Source organism: Eschrichtius robustus, chromosome 2 (genome assembly GCF_028021215.1).
Source record: "Eschrichtius robustus isolate mEscRob2 chromosome 2, mEscRob2.pri, whole genome shotgun sequence".
NCBI classification, from domain to species: domain Eukaryota; kingdom Metazoa; phylum Chordata; class Mammalia; order Artiodactyla; family Eschrichtiidae; genus Eschrichtius; species Eschrichtius robustus.
The window spans coordinates 60146141-60157316 of record NC_090825.1 but is presented as its reverse complement, the minus strand read 5'-3'; positions in this window follow the sequence as shown (position 1 = coordinate 60157316).

Here is an 11176-nt window from a genome sequence, read left to right as displayed (position 1 = left end):
CAAAGACTTTGGCAGAGAACCTCCGATCAGGGATGCGCCCCTCCCTGCCCTCGGGCCTGACCTCAGGCCGAGCACTGCGCCGCATTTGAAAATTCGGCGTTCAGCTACAAGTTTGAAAGTGACTTGTGTTTTAGTAATTTGGGGATAGTGGATTTAAAAGTTTATACTGTAGAGACAGGGTTGCCCGCTGAGAAGGGGCTCTTAGCTTTCAACAGAATTCTTGACGTTTCTTACTCGTTTCCCTTTGTTTCGCTACTTAGATATTTCATACGTCGGGCACTTATTTCTTCGACACAATGACTGCGAGTGGATACGATCATCCGGTACCAAGAACAGGTTCTCCGCGTTCGCACTCGGGCACGGCTGCAACTTTCTCCCTCTATCCAGAGCTCTCAGCCGAGCTGCGCGCTGGACCCACCCGCGCGGCCTTTTCCAGAAGGCGGGCGGGCTGGGCTTTCCCCGCGCGCCGGGCAGTACTCGGGCGCCTCTTGCGAGCGGGATGCCCGGAGGGCGAAGTGCCCAGGTAACTCACACTTTCCGGACGCTACGACCCGAGTTTAATGGAGTTCGGCCAAATTCAAGTCAAGGGGGAGGGGAGGACACTCGAGCCTCTGGCTGAGGGCCCCCTGGGGGACAGCGCGGCTGAGGCTCCGCGGGGAGGAGCCCGCAGATTATTTTGTTTAGAGAGCATATCTAGTGAGCGCGTCTTTCAGACCGCAAAGGGAAATGGGTCCCCTCAACGGACCGTTTCTGGGAAAGTTTACCCGCAGCCCCTTCTCCTCCCAGATGTCGGGGTGTGTTCTGCACCCTGGGTCTGATAAACTGCTATTGAGAGTCACTGGTCAGGTTTCTAAGCTTTTTAAAAAGGGAATTTCGCGCAGTTATCATTTCCCAAGGAGCGCCCTGACATTTAAACCAGTGGAGAAAATACAGCAGAGACCATCTCGTTCTTCCCTGTATTTCCCCTCATCATCCTCAGAGCACAGCGTCTTGTTGTACATAGAAGTTGCTCAGTAAATTACCGAATAACCCAATTCATTAACGCTATTTTTTAAAAAATTGCTTATTCAATTCTCGGAGGAAAACATATCCAAGAGTAGATGTGAATCATTAAAATTAGATATTTCTTCATTCTCTATCAACATACTATTTATTTTTTATCAACCCTAAGATGCCACTGATTTCAAAACGTCATTTTGATTTATGTACCACAAGCAAGAAAAACAATGGTGCCAATTAAACTGTGACATACCATTGCTTGTAAGATGCATCTCAATTGCAGGATTGTTTAAACACAAAGACAGGCCATCTCAGAATCAAATACAGGGTAAAATATAAAAGTAATTAATACATGTGACAAAATATTGTAACAGTTCAAGGATATAAAATGAAAAGTAAAAGTATCTTCAGCCTTCCCTTCTAAAAACCACATTTGCTTGATGACCACTGTTAAAAGTTTCTGTCCATCATTCAAGAAATTGTAATCACATACAAGTATATATGTATGTATAGCCTTAAGAATGGAATACTCTGACTATACTTTTTTTTTTTTTAACATCTTTATTGGAGTATAATTGCTTTACAATGGTGTGTTAGTTTCTGCTTTATAACAAAGTGAATCAGTTATACATATACATATGTTCCCATATCTCTTCCCTCTTGCATCTCCGTCCCTCCCACCCTCCCTATCCCACCCCTCTAGGTGATCACAAAGCACCGAGCTGATCTCCCTGTGCTATGCAGCTGCTTCCCACTAACTATCTGTTTTACATTTGATAGTGTATATATGTCCATGCCACTCTCTCACTTTGTCACAGCTTACCCTTCCCCCTCCCCATATCCTCAAGTCCATTCTCTAGTAGGTCTGTGTCTTAATTCCTGTCTTACCACTAGGTTCTTCATGAACTTTTCTGACTATACTTTTAAATTTTATCTGTTTCATTGCTGGAAAATGTTATAACCATTTTCTAAAACTGTAAAGTTTAAAAGGAATTTTTCTTTTTGTGCTTCATTATTAGAACAGAATGTACCTCTAGTGACAAAAAGAGGGCTGCTGAAAGAATGAAATGCTTAAATTCTTTGTGCACATTAATTAAAGTATCCATTAGAGTGGGGGCTGCAATACGCGGAACAAAGGAGGAGAGTGGAACAGAAAGAGGTATTTCTTCCTCACTTTAGTGTTCTCTAAAGATTGTGGATTGCTAGCTGAGCAGCCACCAAAAAGTGAACTTACCTTCAAAAACAGTGGTTTTACACGAAAGGATGCTCAACATCACTAATCATTAGAGAAATGCAAATCAAAACTACAATGAGTTATCACCTCACACCAGTCAGAATGGCCGTCATCAAAACATCTACAAACAATAAATGCTGGAGAGGGTATGGAGAAAAGGGAACCCTCTTGCCCTGTTGGTGAGAATGTAAAATGATACAGCCACTGTGAAAAACAGTATGGAGGTTCCTTAAAAAACTAAAAATAGAACTACCATATGACCCAGCAATCCCACTACTGGGCATATACCCTGAGAAAACCATAATTCAAAAAGAGTCATGTACCACAATGTTCATTGCAGCTCTATTTACAATAGCCAGGACATGGAAGCAGCCTAAGTGTCCATCGACAGATGAATGGAGAAAGAAGATGTGGCACATATATACAATGGAATATTACTCCGCCATAAAAAGAAATGAAATTGAGTTATTTGTACTGAGGTGGAAGGACCTAGAGACTGTCATACAGAGTGAAGTAAGTCAGAAAGAGAAAAATAAATACCATATGCTAACACATATATACGGAATCGGAAAAAAAAAAGTTTCTGAAGAACCTAGGGGCAGGACAGAAATAAAGACGCAGACGTAGAGAAGGGACTTGAGGACACGGGGAGGGGGAAGGGTAAGCTGGGACAAAGTGAAAGAGTGGCATGGACTTAAATATACTATCAAATATAAAATAGATAGCTAGTGGGAAGCAGCCGCATAGCACAGGGAGATCAGCTCAGTGCTTTGTGATCACCTAGAGGGGTGGGATAGGGAGGGTGGAAAGGAGACAGAGGGAGGAGCTATGCGGATATATGTATATGTATAGCTGATTCACTTTGTTATACAGCAGAAACTAACACACCATTGTAAAGCAATTATACTCTAATAAAGGTGTTATAAAACAAACAAACAAACAAAAAAACCAGTGGTTTTGACTTTTAACATGCACAAGTGCAGATTCCTGGGTTCCATCCAAGACCTATAACATCAGATTCTACACTTTTACAAGCACCCTCAGGTGATGGTAATGTCTGAGGGTTTCCAGACCAAAGTTTTGAGTAACAATATTCTAAGACAGGGTTCTCAAACTTTAGCATGGATGAGAATCACCAGGAAGACTTGTTAAATCCCAGTGCTAAGCTCCATTTCCGGAGTTCTGATTCAGTGGGTCTGGGAAATGGACTGAAAATTTGCATTTTTAACCAGATCCCAGCTGATGCTGAGGCTACTGGGGACACATTTTGAAAACCACTGCTTTGAGGGGGAAAAAGAACTGGATTCCATATAGTTTGTATTGCTTTTCTTTAAATGACACAATATTTCAAGCATAGAAAACTACAGAGCCTAATATAACACCCATGGCATTAAATTATATATATATATAAAATTGTTTAAGCTTTTTCATTTCCCTTTTCTGATTCCACTCTTTTTACCTGCCTGGAAGAGTAACTTTCTCATCCACATTTTTGTACTTTTAGCTTAGTACATGTGTTTCCCCTCAATTTTTTTTTTTTTTTTAGTATTGTTTTGTGTGTTTTAAATATTTACACGAAGAGTAACATACTCTAAGAATACTTTTGCAGTTTGCATTTTTTTAGATTTACCGGTTTGATACCTGTATATCTAAATTTTTTAAACTATAGTATTGATATTTCCTTGTATTATATAACCACATTTTATTCTTCTAAAGGCATCTATTTTATCTGTAGTTTTGGCCTCACTTTTATTCCTAATATAACTTATTTTTGCTTTTTTTCCCCCTTGATGAATCTGGCCAAAGGTTGGAAATGACCATTTTTCAATGCCCATCTTTTTGTTTTGTTGCTTTTATTGCTTAATTTTAGTGTCCTTAATTTTCACACAGCCTTTTAAAATTTTCCTTCTTTCTACTTTCTTTGGATTTGCTCTTAATTATCCTAACCTTTTGAACAGATTGCTTAGCTTAATTTTCACTTCTTCTCCCTGAAATGACCACTTTGGCTACATTTTGCGAGTTTTGATATGTTCACATATGTAATTCAGGCCTAAATATTTTGTCAACTTCATTCTATCTTCTTCCATCCATAAGTTATTGGAAGTTTTGACTGGCTTTTTTGTGATTAATTTCCCATTTTGTGTTATGGTCTGTTCGTGATGTTCTGTTTTCTCTACAAAAGTTCCTGTAATATTTGTGTGCTCTTTAGGGCTTCTTGAAGAAGATATCAATCTCTCTACTTCTTTTGTTCCATGTTACCCATACCAAAACCTTTTTGTTGCTGGTTTTAGAGCAAATACATGCAGGTTTCCTGGAGTAGAAAATTGACCCAACCAGAGATGGCTACCTAACATGTTAATATCCCTTGGAAATGAAATCTCATCATTGCAGCGTCATTCATATTGGAACCACTTAATATTGGTTCCCAGTTTTCATTTCCCCTGTTTGAACTTGTCTGGCACCAAAATGAGTCACTAGCTATCCTCTCATAGTGTTTTTGGGATTTAGTAGTGTTTTAAAACAAATGTACTATCCAAATGGTGAAAGTTTTAATCCCAAGATCCTATGAAAGCAGTTTTGTTTAAACCCGTTAGATACTTACCTGCTTCAGCTATTCCAGTTACTCCTCCCCTGTTTGAAGCCCTCTGAGGACAACACTATATCCCAAAAACTTGCCTTAGTAATTTCCTTTTGGAAGCTAACAGTGGTGATATCCAGGCCTCTACAAAATGAAATCAAGTTGTATTCAAATTAGGTGTGCGATTCTCCAGATTTTGTTCTGATATCTCTATAGTTTTTAAAAAAATAAATTTATTTATTTTTTTAATTTATTTTTTGGCCACATTGGGTCTTCGTTGCTGTGCTTTCTCTAGTTGCAGTGAGCGGGGACTACTCTTTGTTGCGGTGCGTGGGCTTCTCATTGCGGTGGATACTCTTTGTTTCAGAGCACGGGCTCTAGGCGTATGGGCTCAGTAGTTGTGGCTCGCGGGCTCTAGAGTGCAGGCTCAGTAGTTGTGGTGCACAGGCTTAGTTGCTCCGTGGCATGTGGGATCTTCCCAGACCAGGGCTCGAACCTGTGTCCCCTGCACTGGCAAGCGGATTCTTAACCACTGTGCCACCAGGGAAGCCCCTCTACATTTGTTTTTAAAGCAAACAGTAGATCTGTAATCACGGTACAAGCTAACCAACGGAAGTCCTGTTTCCACCTTTTGTTGATACAAACCTGCATTGGTATTTTGGGTTTAGAAGTAAAGTTAATCTTTTATAATAGGTCAACAATGCATTTCCACTAAGTATACCATGGACAGAATGGTAGACTATCCCTGTGGTTTGGAGTGCTAGTGAAAGGTCAAATTCAGTATCTGTTAGAAAGAAAACAATAGAAACTTGTTCAAGTTCTATAAGGTGAACTCAATATCTTTCACTTCTCATATCTGTTCATTTCCCTTTTGTATTAGTGAGGATTCTCTGGAGAAACAGAACTAATAGGATACATAGAGACGTATGTAAGAGGAGATTTATTATTGAAACTGGCTCACATGGTTATGGAAGCCAAGAAGTCCCACCATGATCTGCTGTCTGCAAGCTGGTGACCGGGAAAGCAGTGGTATAATTCAATGAGTCCAAAGGCCTGAGAACCAGGGGAAGTGATGGTATAGCTCCCAGTCTGAGACTGAAGGCCTGAGAACTGGGGGGCTACTGGTGTTAAGTCCCAGAGTCTGAAGGCGTGAGAACCAGGAGCTCTGATGTCGCAGAGTAGGAGAAGACAGATGTTCCAGCTCAAGAAGAGAGAAAGAGAATTCCCCCTGCCTGCACCTTTTTGTTCTTTTTGGGCCCTCAACAGATTGGATGATGGATGCTTGTCCACGCTGGTAAGGGTAATCTTTACTCAGTCTGCAGATTCAAATGCTTATCTACTCTGGAAATACCCTCACAGATATGCTCAGAAATAGTATCTTATTAGCTATCTGGGCATCCCTTTGCCAGGTCATGTTGACACATAAAATTAACCATCACACCTTCCAATATATTTTAGCTAAGAGATGTTATACTCTGAGGAAACAACGGTGAGGCAACCTAGACAATCTGTATGAGCTATTTTATTTGGAGAGAGCATATGCACTGTTAAACTGAGATAATCAGTAACTGTCCCATTTATACAAGGGCCAAAAGCCATACTGGGACTCCTGAGAGGTGGTGGCAGTCTCTCTCCTTCTCAACCCCCTGGCAGGACCCGATGCTGGGCTTCTACCTCCCCACCATTTTCAAGGCACTGCCAGGCTCTGGACATACAGCAGTGACTGTAACAGTCTCTGTCCTCTGGAGCTTAGAGGATGACTCAGAAGGCTCTATTTTAACCTGTTACTAAGTCCTGGTTTCAGTAATAGGGGCAATGGATTTTTCAAAAAGCTGATCAGCAGTTAAGACCACCCAGTACTCGCCAGAATTTCTCAAAATAGAGACAACTTCCACCATTCAGAGTTCTGTGGTTTGCCTCTTGGAATGTTGAGGAGTACCACAAACCCCTACTTAACCACAGTCCAAGTTGTAAAAATTACGTCATGAACAGCACCTCTCATTAGTGCCTGACCACACGCACATACACCAACATACACCTCATGGTTCTGGTCTTTCAGTGACATAAGGGAGATGTGTGTTAAAAATCAAAATTCAGTTGAGTAAATTTGAAGATCTAATTGGCTTTATTGAAAGATGCAAGAATCAGGCATCATCCCATGTAACAACTAGAAAGGCACACTGAGGGGGTTTTTATAGGCTGGTGGAGGGTGGGGAAAGAAGGTCTAAGCAAAAGAAAAGAAAGGATTTGTTTCAAGCCAGGCCGTCTTCTTTTGGGGGAAGGGAACTGCAGGGGTCTTTATCATGCAGATTAGCTCAATAGTGTTGATCCAGAAATTTAAGATTGACTGTTTTAAAGGTCACATTTCTGGGCGGGGTTGAAACTGCAATCAAGTCTTGCTTTGCTGCGATGGGGGTGGGAAGCGAAAATGAGTCCATTTTGGGCTTGTAATTTTTTTTTTTTTTAATGTATGTCATGTCAGACAGTGATCTCACTGATTTGGTCTCTTTCTTCATCACAAACTTCCAGAATATTAAAGTATGCAAAGGCTTGCCCTCTCTTGGAGATCACTAGAGCACATTCTTTGAGAGTAGCTAGAGCCCTGTTAAGTCCTTTTTGCCTTTTTAAGTTCCAGGTGCTAAAAAGTGGAGTTCGGGGCAGGCGTGGACCCCCTCAGCGTTCCAGACCAAAAATCATTTTTGTAACAGTGGAAACATGATCAAACATACATCCAAATACAGGAGTCAGCTATGCAAAAATGAAGTTAGTGTTTCAATTGCTAAGTGTTTTAAAAAGCAAAATCATTATTTTCCCTTCTTCCTATGAGTAAGAAAAGCTACGAGCCCTGGGGAGGAAGCTGGTGGACGGTAGCAGAATATGCCACCCCAAAATATGCCTCTTTGGCGTAGTCTTATATTGAGAAACTGCAGACACAGGAGAAGCTCTGAGAACAGGGTTGAAATTACCCTTTGTAAGGGAAATTCACATTAGAAAGGGGACTTGCCAGGAAGAGCTCTGTTATCAGAGATCACTTTCTCCAGAGTCTTATCTGCAGGGCCTTTATTTCCTCTTCTCACCTTCCTGAGAATTGCCCCACCACCTACCCCCTCAGCATCTTTGTCTTTAGTTGAAGATAGTGTTTAAGGTGGTAGCTTGGGCCATTTGGGGGATTTTTATTCAGTTTTCCTGAGTATCTCCCTGTGTACATGAGGCATACATGTTAATCAACTATTTGTTTTTCTCTTGTTAATCTTTTATTACAGGGGGTCTCAGTAAAAGACTCAGAGGGTATAGGGAAGATTCTTTTCCCTCCCCTACACTGGTCAAGAGTCCTAGTGGCTCAGGGTTGTAAGGAACAACGGTTCCCCAGCTGGGGCTTGCTTCCATCCTCCTGGGAGAGGCACGGGCCTCGGCTCCAACAATCGTTGCACCCATGCCTCCGGTGGCTCCTTGTTCTCCTTACCTGCCTCCTTCTCTGGGTCACTCATTCATCCATGTCCCTTAAAGATCTCAAACAAAAAGCGGTTGGTAATATCTTCAACAATAACCTCATCTTGGGGGTCAACAGAGAGAAAACATTTCACAGCTTCCCTCGAGGATGTTGGCATGATAGAAAGATCTTTCTCCATAAAAATAACACTCAAGGGCTTCCCTGGTGGCACAGTGGTTAAGAATCCGCCTGCCAACGCAGGGGAAACGGGTTCGAGCCCTGGTCTGGGAAGATCCCGTATGCCGCGGAGTGACTAGGCCCGTGAGCCACAACTACTGAGCCTGCGCATCTGAAGCCTGTGCTTCGCAATGGGAGAGGCTGCGACGGTGAGAGGCCCGCGCACCGCGATGAAGAGTGGCCCCCGCTCCCCACAACTGGAGAAAGCCCTCGCACAGAAACGAAGACCCAACACAGCCAAAAATAAATATAAATAAATAAATAAATTTATTAAAAAAAAAAAAAAAAATAACACTCAAGGGGCTTCCCTGGTGGCGCAGTGGTTGAGAGTCTGCCTGCCAATGCAAGGGACACGGGTTCGAGCCCTGGTCTGGGAAGATCCCACATGCCACGGAGCAACTAGGCCCGTGAGCCACAACTACTGAGCCTGCGCGTCTGGAGCCTGTGCTCCGCAACAAGAGAGGCCACAATAGTGAGAGGCCCGCGCACCGCGATGAAGAGTGGCCCCCGCTTGCCGCAACTCGAGAAAGCCCTCGCACAGAAGACCCAACACAGCCAAAGAAAAAAAAAAAATCCTATTAAAAAAAAAAAAAATAACACTCAAGCATGTCACTCAGTGTTGGAGTAAGTTAAGATGAGGCCCCCCCTGCCTTTTTTTTCCAGATAAACAAAAACTGAGACAATTTATTGTAAGCCATCTTACATACTAAAGAAGTTCTTCTGTCTGAAAGAGTGACCCTAGATAGAATCCACAAAAAAGACAAAGTATCAGTAAAGGTAATTTAAGACAAGCCCCTTTTTGAGAGGCTGTGAAAGTTTGGCTTTTACCTCCAAACATCTTTCCCTAATTTTGGCTCCTCCTGTACATTTCCACTAAAAGTCTTCCCTAGAGCATGAAGAAGGAAGCTTAACTTAACTCCTACCTCCTACCAGTTCCTATTCCTCACCTAATGCTAGCTGTAGGGTACAGGCAGGTTTATTCTCAAGGTGAAGCTTTACTGTATGTTTATTTGATGCCTTTTACAGAAGCCTGTAGTAAAGGTAATGCATTAAAAAAAAAAAAAACCACATCTACAAACTGCTGAGACAACATTGTTCCAAGGTATTACCTCTGTCAAAAATCTGTATAGCCTGAAACAATCATTAAAGTAGCAGATTCTACTCTTTCAAATTTGAATTTTCCAAATTCTGTCAGGCTTACCTTCAAGTTTAGTGTGCCAAATGAGCATAAGCGAACTGTTTCTGAATACTGGGTAAACTCTGTGGAAAATAAAGCCTGTTGAATGAATGAACAGAATACAAAGTGTTGGCGTGAGGGGGGTCCAGCTCGAGAGTCTGGATTACTGTTGTGGCAGAGACAGCTGATTGGTCCCCAGGTATCACTGTTCCCTTTCTTTACAAATAGAACCACCTCCCTCTCTACCCCTGGGTTTTAATTGGGCACATGACTTAGCTAGGACCTTTACTTCCCAGCCTCTCTTGAAGCTAGTCATGGCCATGTAACTAAGTTTGTTTTTTTTTTTAATTTACGTATTTTATTTTTGGCTGTGTTGGGTCTTCGTTGCCGTGTGCGGGCTTTCTCTAGTTGCGGCAAGTGGGGGCTACTCTTCTTTGCGGTGCATGGGCTTCTCATTGCAGTGGCTTCTCTTGTTGTGGAGAACGGCCTCTAGGTGTGCGGGCTTCAGTAGTTGTGGCACATGGGCTCAGTAGTTGTGGCTCATGGGCCCTAGAGCGCAGGCTTAGCAGTTGTGGCGCACGGTCTTAGTTGCTCCGCGGCATGTGGGATCTTCCCGGACCAGGGCTCGAACCTGTGTCCCCTGCATTGGCAGATGGATTCTAGTTACAGGGAAGCCCCATGTAACTAAGTTTTGGCCAACGTACTGTAAGCAGAAATGACACGCGGAACTTGAAACAAAACGACTTGCCCCGGACTTCTTTCGCCCTTCCTGCCAGCCAGGAATCAGTGACAAGGACAGAGCCAACTGGCCAGCTTGGATCCCTGGTAACTTGTGGGACTGCTCACTTACCTTTGAGAAAACAAACTTCTACCTTGTGTCAACCACAGGGTTTTGGATCTCTTGGTCCCAGCAGCTCACTCTTGAAGGGGAAAATTTGCCATCCCCACGATATGCCTCTCTGGTAGAAGGATTACTTTGAGCTGGTTATTTTTGAAAAACAGCAGATATAGGAGAAGCTCTGAAAACCAAGTAAAGTTACACTCTTTTAAAAGACATTTACATTTACAAGGGAAATCTCCATTCGTTAAGGGTGTTTCCTTCTCTGAACAAGGAAGAGAAGAATGACTAAACCTCTAGAAACTCTTATCAGTGGAAAAGGCAGAGACTTAAATCTGCATAACTATACCCTCATTTACTCTGCTTTGCCTGATTACCTCCCCTAACTGCTCCCCCCATCATCTTTTGCCTTTAGCTGGAGATGGTATTTAAGGTGGTGGCTTGGGCCATTTGGGGGAGCAGGCAAAGCACAGTAAGTGAGGGTATAGTTAGGCAGATAGTTCCTATGTGTCTCCCGTGTATATAGGAGGTATATGCATTATTAAACCTCTGTTTTTCTCCTGTTAATCTATCTTTTATTATTAGGGGGGGGGGTAGGTCTCAGCCAAGAACTTAGAAGGGTAGAGGGAAAATTACTTTTCCTCCCCATAAACTATACCCTAAATGGCACAGCTGTAGATGTA